This window comes from Somniosus microcephalus, chromosome 1 (assembly GCF_052327205.1).
Source record: "Somniosus microcephalus isolate GS21.2 chromosome 1, FLI_Smic_1.0, whole genome shotgun sequence".
Lineage (NCBI taxonomy): Eukaryota > Metazoa > Chordata > Chondrichthyes > Squaliformes > Somniosidae > Somniosus > Somniosus microcephalus.
Window position 1 is genome coordinate 261,927,547 of NC_140987.1, and position 22,888 is coordinate 261,950,434.

The following is a 22,888-nucleotide window of genomic DNA, read 5'->3' on the forward strand; positions in this document are numbered from 1 at the left end:
GGGACTTGAGCACAAAATCTAGGATGACAGTCCCAGTGCAGTACTGAGTGACTGGTTCACTAATGTCCTTTAGAGAAGGAAACTTGCTGTCCTTACCCAGCCTGGCCTATATGTGACTCCAGTCCCACACCAACACTGCTAACTGCCCTCTGAAGTGTCCCAGTAAGACATTCAGTTGTATCAAACCACTATGAATGGTTCACAAAGAAAGTCCACCGCCACCTTCCCAGGGCAACTAGGGATGGGCATTAAAAATGCTGGCCTGACCAGTGACCCCCTACTTCATACAAAAAGGTAGGGACTGCATAGAATTATCAAGGCCAGTGTGATCTCCTGGACTAGTTTCAATTCCCTCAGGGGAGTCAGAAAGGAACTTCCCAGATATTTCCCCCCTCAAATTGGCCTGGGTTTTTATCTGTTTTTTTTACCTCTCCCAGAAGATCACATCATTTCGGGTGGGATGGGGAGTATATGTAACATAGAAGATAGGAGCAGGAGTAGGCCATTCAGCCCCTCGAGCCTGCTCTGCCATTTAATGAGATCATGGCTGATCATTCAAATTCAGTACCCTGTCCCTGCTTTCTCCCCATATCCCTTGATCCCTTTAGCCTTAAGAAATATATCTAACTCCTTCTTGAATATATTTAATGAATAGGTCTCAACTGCCTTCTGTGGTAGAGAATTACACAGGTTCACCACTCTCTGGGTGAAGAAATTCCTCATCTCTGTTCTAACTGGCTTACCCCTTATCTTTAGACTGTGACCCCTGGTTCTGGACTCCCCCGCCATCGGGAACATCTTTCCTGCATCTAGTCTGTCTAGTCCTGTTAGAATTTCATAAGTTTCAATGAGATCCCCTCTCATTCTTCTAAACTCCAGCGAGCATGAGCCTAATCGACCCAATCTCTCCTCATACGTCATTCCTGCCATCCCAGGTATCAGTCTGGTGAATCTTCGCTGCACTCCCTCCATGGCAAGAACATCTTTCCTCAGATAAGGCGACCAAGACTGCACACAATACTCAAGGTGTGTTCTCACCAAGGCCTTGTACAACTGCAGCAAGACATCCTTGCTCCTGTACTCGAATCCTCTCGCTAACGTGATGCACAGGGTACCACAATTATGTGGGAACAGGCTGGATGGATCAGCGGGTCCTTTTGCTGTCCGTCGTTGTTCGTATCTTCGAATGTCCTGAGAATAAATAAAAAACAATTGCCGTTGGTTTGTCAATGGGGTGGGAACTCAGTGGATCCAGGTTCTGCTCCATATTCCAGACCCTTGGCTCAAGAAGGAGCAGAATCTCTGGGCTATAAATCGGTTGGTGCTGTAAAGGCTTGGTGTAATCCCAGCTCAGGAGGGCGATACTACAATGACGTCCTCTTGATGCTCACCCATTTCCTCCACTTGAAGTCTGCCACTAGGAATAAAAGTGGATCAGCTCTGCTACCAGAATAAGGTCAATCAGGCGATTTACATTGGGAGCTGCCATTTATTTTGCGAGACCCATGCATTAAGGATTGACAGTACCGCAGTAATGTACATTATTATTGAAATGATATATGATACTTTTTCCTTAGTGGAGAGGTTTAAGAAAGAAATTCCAGAGCGCGCAGACTAGGTTGCAGAAGGCAAGGTGGGGCGAAGGGGCAGGGGCACACAAGAGGCTGAAGTTGCAATGGGGTAATCCTGGGAGGTAGCACTAAATGGGCGGTAATCGCATCGACTGCCTCTTCTACGCCCCACTTGATATTCAGTTTTATTGAAGGTAATATTGGGCGGGGAGTATAATGGGTGGTCGATTCACTTAGCACTATCACCCAGGATGAATTTCTTCCCCAATGTCAACATTGAGATTGAAAAAGCATCAGCTAGTAACAGTCAAAGGTTTCTTTAAAAAAAAACACAGGATAGCAGGACACGCATCCATAAAACCGAAACCAGGACTTGGTATCTCGTCAATGGATTTGTCTGTGGAAATAAGCCAACTAATCATTTCCATTTTCACTGTAAAGCTTTTGGTGAGTTTTGAGCCAAGATGATATGTTTCGGTGCGATCCTCTGACACACTGCTGTGGAATGTATGGCTTTGAGGTTCAATAATTAGTCTCACAAGGACTCTCAGAAGCTCAAACATGCTGGCTGAATGTTTATATTTGCTGTTAAGGATCAAGAGCATTACTAAATTTATAAATGGCTGCCAATGATGCCCACACTACCTAATGAGTCTTGGGTGTGATCACTGATAGAAACTTTGGTGGCATGATGCATGTTTCTTGACAGGTGGGTGAACTGCAATTAGACAGATGGCGAGCTTGTGCCTGCCAATTACATAGCAATTTCTTAATAAAAACATTTGCTCAGGGATGACTCACTTGCCATGCATCTCACACTGTCTGTTTAACTGAAGACATTTTGGGATGAAGGGGAATGTGTAGCTGACTGTTAGGGTGCGCTACTATATGGGTTTCTGTTGTATTACAAAAACTGTTATGAAACATCTACATTACAGATGTTAATAGAAGTATATAGTAATATTATGAAAAGAGATTCAAAAGTGGCACAATTTTCATTGCTATATTTCATTGACAAAACAACAGTTCAGAAAGCATACATATCAAAAACACATGCAATTTTAATAGAACCAGTAATATCTATGTAAAGAGCTGTGTGTCGAAAGGGGGTAAACACATCTCTAACTGTGGGAATGTTTATACTAGTCACACGGGTGACTGTAGAATATCTGCAGGCAATGATCCCTCTAAATTTTTTTGGGGGTGCACGGTCCCTTTAACGGGCTGCGCTGCCCATTCAAATTTCCGCATATGCGCGTTTTTTTTCCATTTAACAGCCATTGAACGGTCTGCACAGGATCTCCAGATCGCTGTGCGGCCGCGCAGCTTAACATTGACTGCAGGATTCTACTGATCGGCCCCAAGCTCTGGAATTCCCTCCCTAAACCTCTACGCCTCACTCTCTCCTTCTTTAAGACGCCCCTTAAAACCTACCTCTTGGGCCAAGCTTTTGGTCACCTGCCCTAACATCCCCTCACGTGGCTCGGTGTCAAATGTTGTTTGATAGTCGCTCCTGTGAAGCACTTTGGGACATTTTCCTATGTTAAAGGTGCTATATAAATGCAAGTTGTTGCTGTTGTTGATCTCCCACAGCAAGATCAATGGAAATCCTGAAGAAACAGTGTAAATGTCCCGTTTACATTGATTCTCCGTGGGTTCTGACGATCTTCCACCTGGGAATTCCTCGCAGAAGCTATGGGCGCGTATCTAAGGACTCTCAGCAGGTTATGTAGTTTGATTTCCAAGAGGATTTTAGTCTAACACTGCCTCACTTAGAGCTTTCAGAAATGTTCACCTGACTGCAGAGAGCAATACTTAAAAGACTTGCATTTATATAGCACCTTTCATGACCTCAGGACATCCCAAAGGGCTTTACAGCCAATGCAGTACTTTTTGAAGTGTAGCCACTGTTGTAATTTAGGAAATGCGGCAGCAAATTTGCGCACAGTAAGATCCCACACACAGTAGTGTGAGAATGACCAGATTATCTGCTACCCACTGAGCTAAGGCAGACACCTTTGGTTGACAAATTACCAACAGGTGTCAATGGTACGACAATAGCAAAATACTGCGGATGCCGGAAATCCGAAATAACAACAGAAAATGCTGGAAAAACTCAGCAGGCCAGGCAACATCCGTGGAGAGAGAAACAGAGTCGACGTTTCAGGTCGAAACCCTTCGTCAGGACTGAAAAATCACAGGAAATTAAACAGATTAAAAGGCCAGTTTGGGGGCTGGGAAATGGGGATGAAAGAATAAAAGAGAAGTGAAGAGACATTAAGAGGTATTCAAAACGAGATGAGATGGTGATAGGACTAGTGGAGAGACAAAAGACGGCTCTAGGTTAGGTGTGAAATGCGCTGGCAGAATGAGACAGCTGCCATGTGGGAGAGAAAAAAAGGGGGGAGGGCACAAAACAAAGGTGTGGATAAAAAAATATGTAAAAATGTAATAGGGGCCGAGGTTATGATCAGAAATTGTTGAACTCGATATTGAGTCCGGAAGGCTGTAAAGTGCCTAATCGGAAGATGAGGTGCTGTTCCTCGAGCTTACGCTGGGTTTCCGTGGAACAATGCAAGAGCCCGAGTATGGTGAGGTCAGCGTGGGAATGGGGCGGTGAATTAAAATGACAGGCGACCGGAAGCTCAGGGTCACCCTTACGGACTGAACGGAGGTGTTCCGCAAAGCGGTCACCCAATCTGCGTTTGGTCTCCCCAATGCAGAGGAGACCGCATCGTGAGCAGCGAATACAGTATACTAGATTGCACGAAGTACATGTAAATCGCTGTTTCACCTGAAAGGGGTATGTGGGGCCCTGGACCGTGGGAAGGGGGGAGGTATAAAGATAGGTGTTGCATCTCCTGCGCTTGCACGGGAAGGTGCCGGGCGAAGGGGAAGGGGTGCTGGGGGTGATAGAGGAGTGGACTAGGGTGTCTTGGAGGGAGCGGTCCCTACGGAATGCTGAAAGGGAAGGGGAGGGGAAGATGCATTTGGTGGTGGGATCACGTTGGCGGTGGCGGAAATGGCGGAGGATGATCCGTTGAATGTGGAGGCTGGTGGGGTGAAAGGTGAGAACAAGGGGAACCCTATCGTGGCTCCGGGAGGGAGGAGCAGGGGTGAGAGCAGAAGTGCGGGAGATAAAATGGACACGGTCGAGGGCCGTGTCAACCACTGTAGAGGGGAATCCTCGGTTGAGAAAAAAGGAAGACATGTCGGAAGCACTGCTGTGGAAGGTGGCATCGTCGGAGCAGATGCGGCGGAGATGGAGAAACTGGGAGAATGGAATAGAGTCCTTACAGGAGGCGAGGTGGGAGGAAGTATAGTCCAGGTAATTGTGGGAGTCAGTGGGCTTGTAGTGAATGTTGGTCAATAACCTATCCCCAGAGATGGAGACGGAGAAGTCGAGGAAGGGAAGGGAAGAGTCGGAGATGGACCATGTGAAGGTGAGGGAAGGGTGAAAATTGGAGGCAAAGTGAATGAAATTGTCTAGTTCAGGGCAAGAGCAGGAAACGGCACCGATACAGTCATCAATGTACCAGAAAAAAGAGGTGAGGGAGGGGACCTGAGTAGGACTGGAACAAAGACTGTCCCACATATCCCATGAAAAGGCAGGCATAGCTAGGACCCATGCAGGTACCCATAGCAACACCTTTGATTTGGAGGAAATGAGTGGAGTCAAAGGAGAAGTTGTTCAATGTGAGAACAAGTTCAGCCAGGCGGAGGAGGGTGGTGGTGGATGGGGACTGGCTGGGCCTCTGTTCAAGGAAGAAGCGGAGCGCCCTCAGGCCATCCTGGTGGGGGATGGTGGTGTAGAGGGATTGTACGTCCATGGTGAAAAGGAGGTGGTTGGAGCCAGGAAACTGGAAACTGTTAAAGTGGCAGAGGGCGTCAGAAGAGTCGCGGATGTAGGTGGGAAGAGACTGGACAAGGGGAGAAAAAATAGAGTCGAGATAGGAAGAGATAAGTTCCATGGGGCAAGAACAGGCTGAAACGATGGGTCTACCAGGGCAGTCCTGTTGTCAATGGTACAACGTGCCTTAAGGGCATCGCTCCTTCCCAGTAGGAAAGCATCCTGGCTCCACTCAGCAGCTCCCCCTGGTGGCATAAGCAAGACTGGAATCTCAACATGCGCTAATCACTGGTACAAACCTTGTGCTCTATCGCTCTGTGATACAAGCCCCTACATACTGCACTATGTAATGTTCCCCATGAGGTTCACAGGAGCATTATCAATCAAAAGTTGAGGCCGAGCCACATAAGGAGACATTAGGACAGATCATCAAAAACTTGATCAAAGAGGTAGGTTTTAAGGAGCATCTTAAGGGAGGTAAGGAGAGGCGGAGAGGGTTAGGGACGGAATTCCAGAGCTTAGGGTCTAGGCAGCTGAAGACACGGTCACCAATGGTGGAGCGATTTAAATCGGAGATGCTCAAGAGGCCAGAATTGGAGGAGTGCAGGGATCTCAGAGGGTTGCATGGCTGGAGGAGATAGGGAGGGGGTGAGGCCAAGGAGGGATTTGAGAACAAGGATGTGTTAAGTATGTGTATTGTATTGAACAATTAACACAAAGACTTAAACGTATAACTCAAACAGGTCTTTACTGGTTGGAGGTAGGGACTATACATAGGTCTTTACTTCATGCCCACAGGCGGGAACTGAGGGGGATCAGTACCCACAGTACTATTTATACCCCTATGGCCAGGAGTGGTACTGCGTATCACTACGCCCAACAAGTAGTGCAGTCCTGTCCATAGGTTCAAAGTAGCACACATATTACATACACAACAGGATGAAAATCTTAAAATCGAGGTGTCGCTTAACCGGGAGCCAATGTAGTGAGCACTGGGGTGATGGGTGAACAGAACTTTGTACGAGTTAGAAGACAGGCATACACATATAGGTGAAATCCTGTTGCATGCAGTAGCTTAGAATGGGAAAGAATGATCAGACTTTCCCTGAGTAGCTCATACTTGTGCTGGAGTTTGCCAACAAATAACCTATGTCAGGACGTACCATATATGCAGATTTCAAAGCTGTTCCAAACTTTAGAGGTGATGAGAGTCAATGTCCAGATAAAGTCCAGTCTGTTGCTGGCCTGATAGAGTTTTGTTAGGTAAAGGCTACGGAACCAAGGCGGGTAGATGGAGTTAAGATACAGATCAGCCTTGATCTAACTGAATGACGGAACAGGTTCAGGGGCTGAATGGCCTCCTCCTGTTCCCCCAGAGATTGCCCCCCCCCCGCCACGACATGCCACCCAGCTCAGCATGGGAGCCCTCACATAACCTGCAGCGGGTCGCTCGACCATTTCGATGAAGCCTGACTATGGTTCAGACCCCTCCCGACAACAGTTTTGGGTGGGCAGAGGCTGATCCGCTGACTTTGGTGTCTCAGTTTAACGTCTCATCCGAAAGACGGCACCTCTGACAGTGCAACAACTCCCTCAATTATGCACTGAAGTGTCAGCCTAGCATATGTGCTCAAATCCTGGAGTGGGATTTGAACCCACAACCTTCTGCCATAGAGGTGAGAGGACGACCACTGAATCAAGCTGACACTCTGGAAAGTGGCCGGAGAGGGAAGGAAAGTCAGTGTACACTGTGAGTTGTGAGATTGTGTAATTTCCATGACAACATTAGCAGTAGATTAAAAGGGAAATTGAAGTAAGGTACATTTTAAATCAGTAAGTACCTGAACATTAACATACCTTTCTCTTTCCGATGCTGATTAACCAGCCCTGCACTTCCAGCCTTATTTTGCAAATAATTCATCTCTTTGTTTCTAGCACAAGTCTTAAAATAAAAGCTGCAAGTTACATAAGTAACTTATTACTTGCCCTGATCTGAGCAGTTTTTAATTATAAGTTACTGGGCACCCACAAACATTCACAAATATTTGAAAACATTCTTAGTGATTTTTTTCCCCATCTAAACTACTTAAGATGCTTAATATTTGCTCATTTTCTAAATGAGCCTAAATGGAGTAGAGGAGCATAGCGATCTAGGGGTACAAATACACAAATCACTGAAAGTAGCGACACAGGTTAATAAGGCTATTTAAAAAAAAGCAAACAAAGCACTGGGGTTCATTTCTAGAGGGATAGAATTTAAAAGCAGAGAACTTACGGCCGTGATTTCCCCTACCTCAGCGGGTCCGCTGCGGCCGGGGTCGGTGGCGGGTTGCGACCCCGCTGCTGCCTTCAGCCCACTGTCCAAAGTGATCTTACATTGACTGGGCTTGTTAAGCCTGCCCAGCGCGTTTGCCGGCCAATTGAAGGAAGCAGGTCTGATGACGCCACTTGATGACGCATCATCAGCCGGTTTCCTTAAAGGGACCATGCGCAAATTTATTTTGACATTTGTGTTGTCAATGTTCTGCACCATTGAGATGCGGCAAACACTGACAAGCACTGCACAGAGGTGCACGCCTGCAGCCAGGCTCTCCCATGACTCCCTCCATATACTTATGGAGGGAGTCACAGCACGCAGGGAGGTTCTAGAAAACATTGAAACAGAAAAATAGGAGCAGGAGTAGGCCATTTGGCCCTTCGAGCCTGCTCCGCCATTCAATGTGATCATGGCTGATCCTCTATCTCAATACCATATTCCCGCTCTCTCCCCATACCCCTTGATGTCTTTTGTGTCTAGAAATCTATCTATCTCCTTCTTAAATATATTCAGTGACTTGGCCTCCACAGCCTTCTGTGGTAGAGAATTCCACAGGTTCACCGCCCTCTGAGTGAAGAAATTTCTCATCTCAGTCCTAAATGTCCTACTGTAGGAGTCTGTGCACTCCTAACAAAAACACTGTGAACTAAACTGGTAGTTAATAAACTTAGTTTAATGCACTGAAAGTATTACAAAACAAAAACGTAGGAGAAACTCCAAACAGGTCTGCACACTAGCTCACTCCACGAGGACTAACTGGAAACGCCCTCCAACCCTGATGTCATGACATCATCACATTTCCCGCCGTTGGGAACGTCACGTGACCCACGTGATGACGTCATCGCGTCAGATCGCGATTTTATCGATCCCGCGCTGTTTAAACAGGGCAAACATTAAAAGGTAACAATAATGATTAAAGACAATTGTACAAGTTACTGTGAGAATCACTTTGGTGGCTTTGCCACATACACCCCCCCAGAATTGTCTTTAATGAGGAAAGTCAATCGCCGAGGAGGTCGGACAAGCCTGTTTGACCGACTCCTAAATTCCCGCAGAGGAAAACGCTGAGCAGGTGGCGAGCTGGCAGGTAGCACGGTGCGGTTAGACGTAGCGGCGGCCGGCCCCGGCGCGGAGGCTGCACCAGTTCGACCGGCTGTTCGAGGTCCAGGTGCGCAGGTTTGAGGCGATCAACAGAGATGTGATCAGGCTTGCCCCTGACGTCGATCACAAAACTCTTGTCCCCGGTCTGTAGAACCTGGAATGGACCTGCAAAAGGAGGTGCGAGTGGGGTACGATGGCCGTCTTGGCGCACAAAGACGAACTTGGCCTTTGACAGCTCCCCAGGGATGTTGGAAGAAGGCAAACCGTGCTGCGAGGTCGGAACTGGGCGGAAACACTGAGCCGCGTCCCGATGGGCCTCTCCCTGACTGGCTGCAGACCACGGCCGCGTAGGGGATGGCAGGAACTCGCCCGGAACTCGAAGTGGCTGACCGTAAACCATTTCCGCGGCCGACGACTGTAGATCCTCCTTCGGCGCTGTGCGCAGTCCTAGCATCACCTACGGCAGTTTATCGACCCATGCTGCATCCAGAAGGCTGGCCCTGAGCGACGCCTTCAATGAACGGTGGAACCGCTCGCACTAGCCGTTCGCTTGCGGGTGATAAGCCGTTCGCTTGCGGGTGATAAGCCGTAGTGCGGTGTAGTTTAGTGCCCAATACTGAGGCCACCTCATTCCATAGTTCTGATGAAAATTGCGGCCCGCGATCCGACGAAATATCTGCAGGGACACCAAACCGGGCTACCCATGATGAAATGACGGCTCGCGCGACATCCGCAGAGGTGGTGGATGTCAGGGGAACCGCCTCCGGCCACCTCGTGGTGCGATCCACCATTGTCAGAAGGTGCGTAAAACCACGGGATGGTGGAAGTGGGCCCACTAGGAAGGAGGTTCTGCTGAGGCAGTTTGTGCAGCTAGGGGCCAAATTAAAAAGCAGAACCACAAGGGTAATAATCTCTGGATTACTACCTGAGCCACGTGCAAATTTGGCTAGGGTAAATAAAATTAGAGAGTTAAATGCGTGGCTCAAAGACTGGTGTGGGAGAAATGGGTTTTGCTTCCTGGGACACTGGCATCAGTACTGGGACAGGCGAGAGCTGTTCCGTTGGGACAGACTTCACTTGGCCAGTGCTGGGACTAGAATCCTGGCGAATTGAATAACTAGGGCTGTAGAGAGGGCTTTAAACTAATTAGTGGGGGGGAGGTTTTAAGAGAGCGAAAAATAAAAATGACAGCGGAGAATGCAATAGAGCAAGGTAGCAGTGGGGGAATTAAAAACCAGAGCGTGTCAGGAAGGGACAGAATGTATAATGATAAAGGTAAAGTAGTAAAAGGGGTAAAAGCAGGAATAAATTGTCAGAAAACATATTTGAAAGTTCTTTATCTGAATGCACGCAGCATTCGTAACAAAATTGACGAGTTGATGGTGCAAATAACTACACATGGGTATGATCTGGTGGCCATTACGGAAACATGGCTGCAAGATAATCATGACGGGGAACTAAACATACAAGGGTATTTGACAATTAGGAAGGACAGACAGGAAGGAAAGGGAGGTGGGGTTGCTATGTTAATCAAGGATGGAATCACTGCAATAGTCAGAAATGATATTGGGTCAAAGGATCAGGATAGTGAAACAGTTTGGGTGGAGATAATGAATAATAAGGGGAAAAAGTCACTAGTGGGCATAGTCTATAGGCCTCCTAACAGTTGCAACTCTGTTGGTCGGAGTATAAATCAGGAAATAGTTGGGGCTTGTAATAAGGGAACAGCTATAATCATGGGGGATTTTAACTTTCATATTGACTGGACTAATCAAATTGGGCATGGCAGCATTGAGGAAGAGTTCATAGAATGTATTAGGGATGGGTTCCTTGAGCAGTATGTAACTGAACCAACCAGGGGGCAGGCAATCTTAGATCTGGTCCAGTGTAATGAGACAGGATTAATAAAAAATGTCCTAGTAAAGGATCCCCTTGGAATGAGTGACCATAATATGGTTGAATTCCAAATTCAGTTTGAGGGTGAGAGAGTTGGATCTCAAACCAGCGTACTGAGCTTAAATAAAGGAGGCTCTGAAGGTATGAGAGTAGAATTGACTAAAGTGGACTGGGAAAACAGATTAAAGTGTAAGACGGTACAAGAGCAGTGGTCTACATTCAAGGAAATATTTCACATCTTTCAAGATAAATATATTCCACTGAGGAAAAAGGGGAGTAAAAGAAAAGACAGCCATCCGTGGCTTAGTAAAGTAATAAAGGATAGTATTCGACTGAAAACAAGGGCATATAAATTAGCCAAATCTAGTGGGAGGATAGAAGATTGGGAAGCATTTAAAAGCCAGCAAACAATAACTAAAAGATTAATTAAGAAAGGGAAGATAGATTATGAAAGTAAACTAGCAAAAAATATAAAAACAGATAGCAAGAGTTTCTACAGCTATATAAAAAGAAAAAGGGTGGCTAAAGTGAATGTTGGTCCCTTAGAGGATGGGACTGGGAAACTAGTGGTGGGGAACATGGAGATGGCAAAGACGCTGAACAAATATTTTGTATCAGTCTTTACAGTAGAGGACACTAAAAATATCCCAACACTGGACAAACAGGGGGCAATGGGGGGGGGGGGAGGAGCTAAACACGATTAAAATCACGAAGGAGATGGTACTCAGTAAAATAATGGGACTTAAGGCGGATAAATCCCCTGGACCTGATGGCCTACATCCTAGGGTCTTGAAAGAAGTGGCGGTAGGGATTGTGGATGCATTGGTGATCATTTTCCAGAACTCCCTGGACTCAGGAAAGGTCCCAGCAGATTGGAAAACTGCTAATGTAACACCCTTATTTAAGAAGGGAAGTAGACAAAAAGCTGGAAACTATAGACCAGTTAGCCTAACATCTGTGGTTGGCAAAATGTTGGAGTCCATTATTAAGGATACAGTAACAGAGCATTTGGATAAACATAATTTAATAGGGCAGAGTCAGCATGGTTTTATGAAGGGGAAGTCATGTTTGACAAATTTGCTCGAATTCTTTGAGGATGTAACATACAGGGTGGATAAAGGGGAACCAGTGGATGTAGTGTATTTGGACTTCCAAAAGGCATTTGACAAGGTTCCACACAAAAGATTACTGATCAAGATAAAAAAATCACGGGATTGGGGGTAATATACTGGTATGGTTGGAAGATTGGCTATCTAACAGAAAACAAAGAGTTGGGATAAATGGTTCGTTCTCGGGCTGGCAATCAGTAACTAGTGGTGTTCCGCAGGGGTCAGTGCTGGGACCCCAACTCTTTACAATCTATATTAACGATTTGGAGGAAGGGACCGAGTGCAACATATCCAAGTTTGCTGACGATACAAAGACGGGAGGGAAAGCAGTGAGTGAGGAGGACATAAAAAACCTGCAAAAGGACATAGACAGGCTAAGTGAGTGGGCAGAGATTTGGCAGATGCAATATAATGTTGGAAAGTGTGAGGTTATGCACTTTGGCAGAAAAAATCAAAGAGCAAGTTATTATCTAAATGGAGAGAAACTGCAAAGTGCTACAGTACAAAGGGATCTGGGGGTCCTGGTGCATGAAACACAAAAAGTTAGTATGCAGGTGCAGCAGGTGATCAGGAAGGCCAATGGAATCTTGGCTTTTATTGCAAGGGGGATGGAGTATAAAAACAGGGAAGTCTTGCTTCAGTTATACAGGGTATTGGTGAGGCCACACCTGGAATACTGCGTGCAGTTTTGGTTTCCATATTTAAGAAAAGATATACTTGCTCTCGAGGCAGTTCAGAGAAGGTTCACTCGGTTGATTCCAGAGATGAGGGGGTTGACGTATGAGGAAAGGTTGAGTAGGTTGGGACTCTGCTCATTGGAGTTCAGAAGAATGAGAGGCGATCTTATCGAAACATATAAGATTGTGAGGGGGCTTGATCGGGTGGATGCGGTGAGGATGTTTCCACTGATGGGTGAGATTAGAACTAGGGGGCATAATCTTAGAATAAGGGGCTGCCCTTTCAAAACTGAGATGAGGAGAAACTTCTTCACTCAGAGGGTAGTAAATCTATGGAATTTGCTTCCCCAGAGAGCTGTGGAAGCTGCAACATTAAATAAATTTAAAATGGAGATAGACATTTTCCTAGCAGATAAGGGAATTAGGGGTTATGGGGAGAGGGCAGGGAAGTGGATGTGAGTCTAGATTCAGATCAGCCATGATCCTATTGAATGGCGGAGCAGGCCAGAGGGGCCGTATGGCCTACTCCTGCTCCTATTTCTTATGTTCTTATGTTCTTATGTCAACGTGAATGTGGTCGAAACGCCGCTCCGGTACCTCGAAGGTGGCCAGAGGGGCACTGACGTGCCGTTGCACCTTGGCCCGTTCACAAACCACACAAGTGTTCGCCCAGTCGCGGACGTCTTTGCGTATTCCTCTCCAGACGAATTTGGAAACTAGCAGCTTCTGCGACACCCGCACTCCAGGATGCGACAGCCCGTGTATGGCGTCGAAAACGCCTCGGCACCAGGTGGACGGCACAATCGGACGGGGTGCACCCAACGAAACTTCACAGAGTAGAGTGGTACCTGCCGCATGGAATGGTACATCTCTCGGCTGGAGGCTGGTGGGGACAGAACGAAAGGTCTGAGTCTCCGGGTCGGCAGCCTGGTCTGCTGCCATTCTTGCAAAATCAATTCCTAATTGAACGGCCTGGACGGCGGTGCGGGAGAGGCAATCAGCGACGACGTTGTCCTTGCCGGCCATGTGCCTGACGTCGGTGGTGAACTCGGTGATGTAAGTCAGCTGCCGTTGTTGCCGAGCCGACCACAGTTCAGCTGTCTTGGCCATCGCGAACGTCAATGGTTTGTGGTCAACAAACGCAGAGAAGCGGAGCCCTTCGAGGAGGAATCAGAAGTGGCGGATGGCCAAAAACAAAGCTAACAGCTCCCTGTCGAAAATACTGTATCGACGTTCGTGCCGTTGCAGCTGGCGGCTAAAAAATGCCAGAGGCTGCCATGCACCGGCGACCCATTGCTACTGGACGGCCCCCACAGCGTAATCCGACGCGTCCGTCGTGAGGGCGATGATAGCTCCTGGCAGGGGATGTGCCAACATCGTCGCATTTGCGAGCGCGGTCTTCATATCCTGGAAGGCGCGACCCATTTCTTGCGACCAAACCACGGGCTCCTTTCCCGTCTTGCCCCTGAGGGCCTCGTAGAGCGGCTGCATGAGCTGTGCGGCCCTGGGGATGAACCGGTGGTAAAAATTAACCATCCCTAGGAACTCCTGTAAGGCTTTCACGGATTGCGGCTTCGGGAACCCTGTGATCGCCTCCACCTTAGCTCGAAGCGGCGTTGCCCTTGCGGAAGTTATGCGGTGGCCGAGAAAATCGAGCTTCACCAGGCCGAAATGGCATTTGTCCGGGTTCACAATGAGGCCGTGCTGCTGAAGCCGTTGAAAAAGGACACGGAGATGCTTGAGGTGTTCATCCTTTGTGGTGCTAGCAATCAGAATGTCATCCAAGTAGACGAACAAAAAATCGAGGTCCCGCAGAACCGAGTCCATAAGGCGCTAGAACGCCTGCGCCGCATTTTTAAGTCCAAAGGGCATGCGGAGGAATTCAAAAAGTCCAAAAGGGGTGATGACAGCCGTCTTTTGGACATCATGGGGGTGCACTGGGACCTGATGGTACCCACGGACGAGGTCGACCTTTGAGAATATTGACTTCCCCGCCAAATGTGCAGAGAAATCTTGTATGTGGGGGATGGGGTAACGGTCGGGCGTCGTTATCTCATTGAGGCACCGATAGTTGCCACAGGGCCGCCATCCCCCGCCGGGCTTTGGGACGATGTGGAGCGGTGAAGACCAGGGACTACTGGACCGGCGAATAATCCCCAGCTTCTCCATCACGGCGAACTCTGCCTTCACCGCCGCGAGCTTGCTGGGATCCAAACGCCGCACCCTGGCGTAGACGGGAGAGCCGGTTGTCGAACTATAATGCTCCACCTGATGCTTGGCGGTCGAAGCTGAAAAGGTGGGCTTTGTCAGCTCGGGGAAGTCCCCGAGAAGGCGGGAGAAGTCGTCAGGAGGTGGCCGTGTGCAGGAGACCGAGTGTGGCGCAGCCATGCTGCGCACACCTGAAATACCGCCGAGCGTGGTGGCATGAACGAGGCGTCGATTTTTCACATCCACCAACAGGCCGTTGGCGCCTAAAAAGTCGGCGCCCAAAATGGCCTGCGAAATTTGAGCGGTGACGAAATCCTAGGTAAAGCGCTGGCCACCGAAACAGACTTGCACCCGTCGTTTCCCGCAAGTGCGGATCGTACCCCTGTTGGCAGCTTGGAGGGGGGACCCCGTCCGCCGGACCGAAGGTCGAGGGCCGAGGCGGGAAGTATGCTGCACTGTGCCCCCGGGTCACACAAAAAACGACGGCCCGAGATGGAGTCGGTTAAATACATGAGATTCCCGGAGTCGCCGATCGCCATCGTGGCCGCGGGGGACGCACCGGACCCGGTGTTCTTGACTCGCGGCATTCTGTTCGACGGTCTGGGCACGAAACCACACGGTGGTCAGCAGCAGCAGGCCTTTGGGCCGAAACGAGTGTGGTAGTAACAGTAACCGGCCGTCGGAGGCGCCGGGGCCGGGCCCCTTGGGGCGGGGCATTGCGCGATGGCGCAGTATGGCTGCCAGACCGTGTAAATTTTATCCGCCTCTTCGGCGAGCGCGATGCAGTCCCCGGTGTCCAATCTGGCGAGGGCTGCCTGGACGTGTCCGGGCAGCTGCGTAAGGAACAGCTCGCAGAACAGGAAACATGGGGGTTCGGACCCCAGGAGCATTAGCATGTGGCTCATTAGTTCCGAGGGTTTGGAGTCACCTAACCCTGGTAGTGTCAGTAAGCGGCGAGCGAGCTCCGCCTTGGTAAGGCCAAATACCTGCAGCAGCCGAGTCTTGATGGCTACATACTTGTCAGCATTTGGGGGGTTCTCCAGAAGGCTGGTGATCCTCGATGCCGTCAAGCTATCAAGGGCGGAGACCATGTACAAATATCGGGCCTGGTCCTGCACGATGTTGCGGAGTTCAAATTGCGCCTCGGCCTGCACAAACCAGGAGGCCGCCTGTTGTTCCCAGAATTGGGGGAGCTTCAAGGCCACAGCGTTGGCATCCATCACTGGCCTGTGTTCCGTGTCCACCACGAAAAACGATCGCGAGGATTCGGGGTCACCAATGTAGGAGTCTGTGCACTCCTAACAAAAACACTGTGAACTAAACTGGTAGTTAACAAACTTAGTTTAATGCACTGAAAGTATTACAAAACAAAAACGCAGGAGAAACTCCAAACAGCTTTGTACACTAGCTCACTCCACGAGGATTAACTGGAAACGCCCTCCAACCCTGACGTCATGACGTCATCACGTTTCCCGCCGTTGGGAACGTCACGTGACCCACGTGATGACGTCATTGCGTCAGATCGCGATTTTATCGATCCCGCGCTGTTTAAACAGGGCAAACATTAAAAGGTAACAATAATGATTAAAGACAATTGTACAAGTTACTGTGAGAGTCTCTTTGGTGGCTTTGCCACACTACCCCGTATCCTGAGACGGTGACCCCTCGTTCTAGACCCCCCAGCCAGGGGAAACATCCTCCCTGCATCCAGTCTGTCTAGCCCTGTCAGAATTTTATACGTTTCAATGAGATCCCTGCTCATTCTTCTAAACTCTAGTGAATACAGGCCTAGTCGACCCAATCTCTCCTCATACGACAGTGCTGCCATCCCAGGAATCAATCTGGTGAACCTTCGCTGCACTCCCTCTATGGCAAGTATATCCTTTCTTCGGTAAGGAGACCAAAACTGCACACAGTACTCCAGGTGTGGTCTCACCAAGACCCTGTATAACTGTAGTAAGACATCCTTGCTCCTGTACTCAAATCCTCTTGCAATGAAGGCCAACATACCATTTGCCTTCCTAACTGCTTGCTGCACCTGCATGTTTGCTTTCAGTGACTGGTGTACAAGGACACCCAGGTCCCTCTGTACATCAACATTTCCCAATCTGTCACCATTTAAATAATACTCTGCCTTTCTGTTTTTCCTACTGAAGTGGATAACTTCACATTTATCCATGTTATACTGCATCTGCCATGTATTTGCCCATTCACTCAACTTGTCTAAATCGCCCTGAAGCCTCTTTGCATCCTCCTCACAACTCACAATCCCACCTAGTTTCATGTCGTCAGCAAACTTGGAACTATTGCATTTGGTTCCCTCATCCAAATCATTGATATCTATTGTGAATAGCTGGGGCCCAAGCACTGATCCATGCGGTACCCCACTAGTCACTGCCTGCCACCCCGAAAAAGACAGATTTATTCCTACTCTCTGTTTCCTGTCTGTTAACCAATTTGCAATCCATGCCAGTATATTACCCCCAATTCCATGTGCCTTAATTTTGCACACTAACCTTTTACGTGGGACTGTATCAAAGGCCTTCTGAAAATCCAAATACACCACATCCACTGGTTCTCCCTTATCTATTCTACCAGTTACATCTCAAAAAACTCCAGTAGGTTTGTCAAACACAATTTCCCTTTCATAAATCCATGTTGACTTTGTCTAATCCCGTTGATATTTTCTAAGTGTCCTGTTATCACATCCTTTATAATAGACTCTAGCATTTTCCCGACTACTGATGCTAGTTCCCTGTTTACTCTCTCCCTCCTTTTTTAAATAGTGGGGTTACATTTGCCACCCTCCAATCTGCAGGAACTGTTCCATAATCTATAGAATTTTGGAAGATGACAACCAATGCATCCACTATTTCCATGGCTACTTCTATAAGAACATAAGAACATAAGAAATAGGAGCAGGAGTAGGCCAATCGGCCCCTCGAGCCTGCTCCACCATTCAATAAGATCATGGCTGATCTGATCCTAACCTCAAATCTTCTATCACTCTGCATCCACCCGAACCCATGTGATCTCCCGGGAGAGGCGAAAAACCAGATAAAGACCCAATGGCCAATTTGGGAGAAAAAAAATCTGGGAAATTCCTCTCCGACCCATCTAGGCGATCGAAATTCTTCCAGGAGATCACTCTGTCCCTATATTTTCTACAGTACTTACCTTCTGTAAAGGCGATCTCCACCCCAGCCAGGAACAGGAATAAAACCATCTCCTGAAATCTAACAGAATTAGAACACAGTAGGAGCAGAACAAGGCTACACGGCCCCTGGGCCCACTCCACTACCCACAGGACCATGACCATTCCGAACCTAGACTCATGTCCAATTTCCTGCCCGCTCCCCGTAACCCTTAATTCCCTTTACTTCTAGGAAACTATCTATTTCTGTTTTAAATTTATTTAATGATGTAGCTTCCACAGCTTTCTGGGGCAGCAAATTCCACAAACCTACCACCCTCTGAGTGAAGAAGTTTCTCCTCATCTCAGTTTTGAATGAGCAGCCCCTTATTTTAAGATTATGCCCCCTAGTTCTAGTTTCACCCATCATTGGGAACATCCTCACCGCATTCACCCGATCAAGCCCCTTCACAATCTTATATGTTTCAATAAGATCGCCTCTCATTCTTCTGAACTCCAATGAGTAGAGTCCCAATCTACTCAACCTCTCCTCATATGACCACCCCCTCATCCCCGGGATTAACCGAGTGAACCTTCTTTGTACTGATTCGAGAGCAAGTATGTCTTTTCTTAAGTATGGACACCAAAACTGTATGCAGTATTCCAGGTGCGGCCTCACCAATACCTTGTACAACTGCAGCAATACCTCCCTGTTTTTATATTCCAACCCCCTAGCAATAAAAGCCAACATTCCATTGGCCTTCTTAATCACTTGCTGCACCTGCATACTAACTTTTTGAGTTTCATGCACCAGGACCCCCAGATCCCTTTGTACTACAGTACTTTCCAGTTTCTTGCCATTAAGATAATAACTTGCTCCATGATTTTTCCTGCCAAAGTGCATAACCTCACACTTTCCAGTATTGTATTCCATCTGCCAAATCTCTGCCCACTTACTTAGCCTGTCTATGTCCCTTTGCAGGTTTTTTATGTCCTCCTCACTCACTACTTTCCGTCCCATCTTTGTATCATCTGCAAACTTTGATATGTTACACTCGGTCCCCTCCTCCAAATCATTAATATAGATTGTAAAGAGTTGGGGACCCAGCACTGACCCCTGCGGAACACCACTAGTTACTGGTTGCCAATCTGAGAACGAACCATTTATCCCAACTCTCTGCTTTCTGTTAGAGAGCCAATCCTCCACCCACACCAGAATATTACCCCCAATCCCGTGATTTTTTATCTTGAGCAATAATCTTTTGTGTGGCACCTTGTCAAATGCCTTTTGGAAGTCTAAATACACTACGTCCACTGGTTCCCCTTTATCCACCCTGTATGTTACTTCCTCAAAAAACTCAAGCAAATTTGTTAAACATGACTTCCCCTTCATGAAACCATGCTGAGTTTGCCCTATTAAATTATGTTTATCCAAATGTCCCGTTACTGTCTCCTTAATAATGGACTCTAACATTTTACCAACCACAGATGTTAGGCTAACAGGTCTATAGTTTCCAGCCTTCTGCCTACTACCCTTTTTAAATAAGGGTGTTACATTAGCAGTTTTCCAATCTGCCGGGACCTTTGCTGAGTCCAGTGAGTTTTGGAAAATTATTACCAATGCATCCACAATCCCTACCGGTACTTCCCTCAAGACCCTAGGATGCAAGCCATCAGGTCCAGGGGATTTATCTGCCTTGAGTCCCATTATTTTACCAAGTACCACTTCCTTAGTGATTTTAATTGTATTTAGTTCCTCCCCCCCTAGAGCCCCCTGTTTGTCCAGTGTTGGGATATTCTTAGTGTCCTCTACTGTAAAGACTGATACAAAATAATTGTTCAGTGTTTTTGCCATCTCCATGTTTCCCACCATTAATTTCCCGGTCTCATCCTCTAAGGGACCAACATTTACTTTAGCCACCCTTTTTCTTTTTATATAACTATAGAAACTTTTACTGTCTGTTTTTATATTTTTTGCTAATTTACTTTCATAATCTATCTTCCCTTTCTTAATCAATCTTTTTGTTATTTTTTGCTGTCTTTTAAAGACTTCCCAATCTTCCATCCTCCCACTAGATTTGGCTACCTTATATGCCCTTGTTTTTAGTCGGATACTATCCTTAATTACTTTACTTAGCCTTCTTTTAGTACTCTGGGATGCAGGTTATCAGGCCCTGGGGATTTATCGGCTTTCAGTCCCATTAATTTCTCCAGCACTATTTTTTTTACTAATACTAATTTCCTTTAATTCCTCCTTCTCACTAGACCCTTGGTTCCTTAGCATTTCTGGGAAATTATTTGTGTCCTCTTCCGTGAAGACAGAACTAAAGTATTTGTTTAATTGCTCAGCCATTTCCTTGTTCCCCATTATAAATTCTCCCATTTCTGACTGTAGGGGACCTACTTTTGTCTTCACTATTCTTTTTCTTTTTACATACTTGTAGAAGCTTTTATAGTCTGCTTTTATGTTCCTTGCAAGTTTACTCTCATACTCTATTTTTCCCCTCCTAATCAATCTCTTGGTTCTTTTTTGCTGAACTCTAAACTGCTCCTAATCTTCAGGCTTGCTACTTTTTCTGGCAACTTTATATGACTTCTCTTTGGATCTAATACTATCCTTAATTTCTTTTGTTAGCCATGGTTGGGCCGCTTTTCCTTTTGTATTTTTGCACCAGAAAGAAATGTATAACTGTTGCAATTCATGTTCCTTAAATGTTAGCCATTGTCTATCCACCGTCATGCCTTTTAATGAAGCTCCCCAATCTATCCTAGCCAACTCACTCCTCATACCTTTGTAGTTTCCTTTGTTCAGATTTAGGACCAGTGACTTCTTCACTTTCCATCTTAATGAAGAATTCTATCATGTTATGGTCACTCTTCCCTAAAGGACCCCACACAACAAGGTTATTAATTAACCCCTTCTCATTGCACAATACCCAATCTAGGATAGCCTGTTCCCTAGTTGGCTCCTCAATGTACTGGTCTAAAAAAACATCTCGTACACACTCCAGGAATTCATCCTCCACAGTATTATTGCTAATTTGGTTTGGCCAGTCTATATGTAAATTAAAGTCACCCATGATTACTGTAGTACCCTTGTTACATGCATCTCTAATTTCCTGTTTGATGCCATCCCCTACATTACCACTACTGTTTGGAGGCCTATAGGCAACTCCCACCAATGTTTTCTGCCCCTTGGTGCTTCTTAGCTCCACCCAGACTGATTCTACATCTTGATTTTTCTGAGCCAATATCCTTTCTCACTATTGCTCTGATTTCATCCTTTACTAACGCCACCCCACCTCATTTTCCTTTTTGCCTGTCCGTCCTAAATATCAAATATCCTTGGATACTCAGCTCCCAGCCTTGGTCACCCTGCAGCCATGTCTCCGCAATCGCAATTATGTCAGATCCATTTATATCTATTTGCGCTGTTAATTTGTCTACCTTATTACGAATGCTTCGTGCATTCAGATACAATGCCTTTAGATTTGTCTTTTTAACATTTTTAGACATCTTAACATATTTTTGTACTATGGCCCTATTTGTCTTATTACCATTTTCTCTTACATGGGCCCTATTTGTTAGTGCACTTCTTTGTTTGTACGCTCTGTCCCTTCCTAACACAATCTGGTTATTCTTACCCCAATCCCTTTCCTGCACTGCTTCCTTGTATTTTCTCTTTAGCATTCTAGATTTCTCTCCACCAGGACCCTCCCGTTTCCCCCGCCACCTTATTTAGTTTAAAGCCCTATTTACCTCCCTAGTTATTCAATTCGCTAGAACTCTGGTCCCAGCATGGTTCAGGTGTAGTCTGTCCCAATGGAACAGCTCTCTCTTTCCCCAGTACTGGTGTCAGTGCCCCACAAATCGAAACCCACTTCTCCCACACAGGAGACACCTCCCCAGGAGATCAACGCAGCCTGGTTGCACATTGCACAGGAGGACACAAGCAGGGGTGTCGTTAGGAGAACCAGGCTGTAGTGGCGCAAACCTTTCAATGATCTCAGTAGATCACAAAACGTTACTGCAAAGCTGTTGGATCCGTGGTTCAGTGGATAAATAATCACACGGATGCTGTACATTAACAAATAACAGGTCTTTACTGGAGGAGGGTAGTTTCTAGACTGGGGGTACAGAGGCATGCGCAAAGCTTATATACCGGTGTGGTCACTGCCGGTACTACAGTATACAGGAGCTGTAAAAGTAGTTCTAACTTAAAGGCACATACACTACAATTCCTCCCCTTTTAGATTAGTAATACCCCTAATATTCAAATAACAATTAACATTTCAACATGTACATTAAACAACAAAAGTCCATTTATAGATTCAGTCTTTGGGGCGGCTTCCTGATCCTTTCAGGATAGCGCCTTTCCAGAGGTTCTTGTTCTTGGTGCAGAGGCGATTCTGACCCCTTTTCATCAGGTAGTTCATCGGGTTTCACTGCTACTGGGTCTGAAGTAGATGCTACCGGTATGTCGGGTTCATCCCCAGGTACTCGAGACATGGGGTTGACACGTTCCTGTGACGCTAAGATCTGATCGACGTGGCGTCTCACAATGTTCTCCCCGACATCCACTGTGTACATTAATGGCCCCTGCCTTGTACATATCGTTCCGGGTTGCCACTTCTCTGTTCGATAGTCACGGGCCAAGACTGGTTGCCCTACATTGAAGCTCCTTGTCGGCTTCTCATTGGTGTGCTGGAATTGTTTGTCCTCAACATTTCTTCGCACATTTGGTCTGAGCAAGTCCAGACGAGATCTCAACCTTCGGTTAAAGAACATCATGGCCGGGGTCTGGTTGGTAACTGCATGTGTCGCGTTTCGGTAGGCTAATAAGAAATTGTCCATCTTATGCTGTAGTGGAATTTCATCGTCGCACATGGCCTTTATCGCCTTCTTAAAGGTTTGTACGAACCTCTCAGCCAATCCATTTGTGGCTGGATGATACGGGGCGGATGTGTAATGCCTTACCCCATTCCTTTTCATGAATTTTTGGAACTCATCGGACACAAACTGTGGT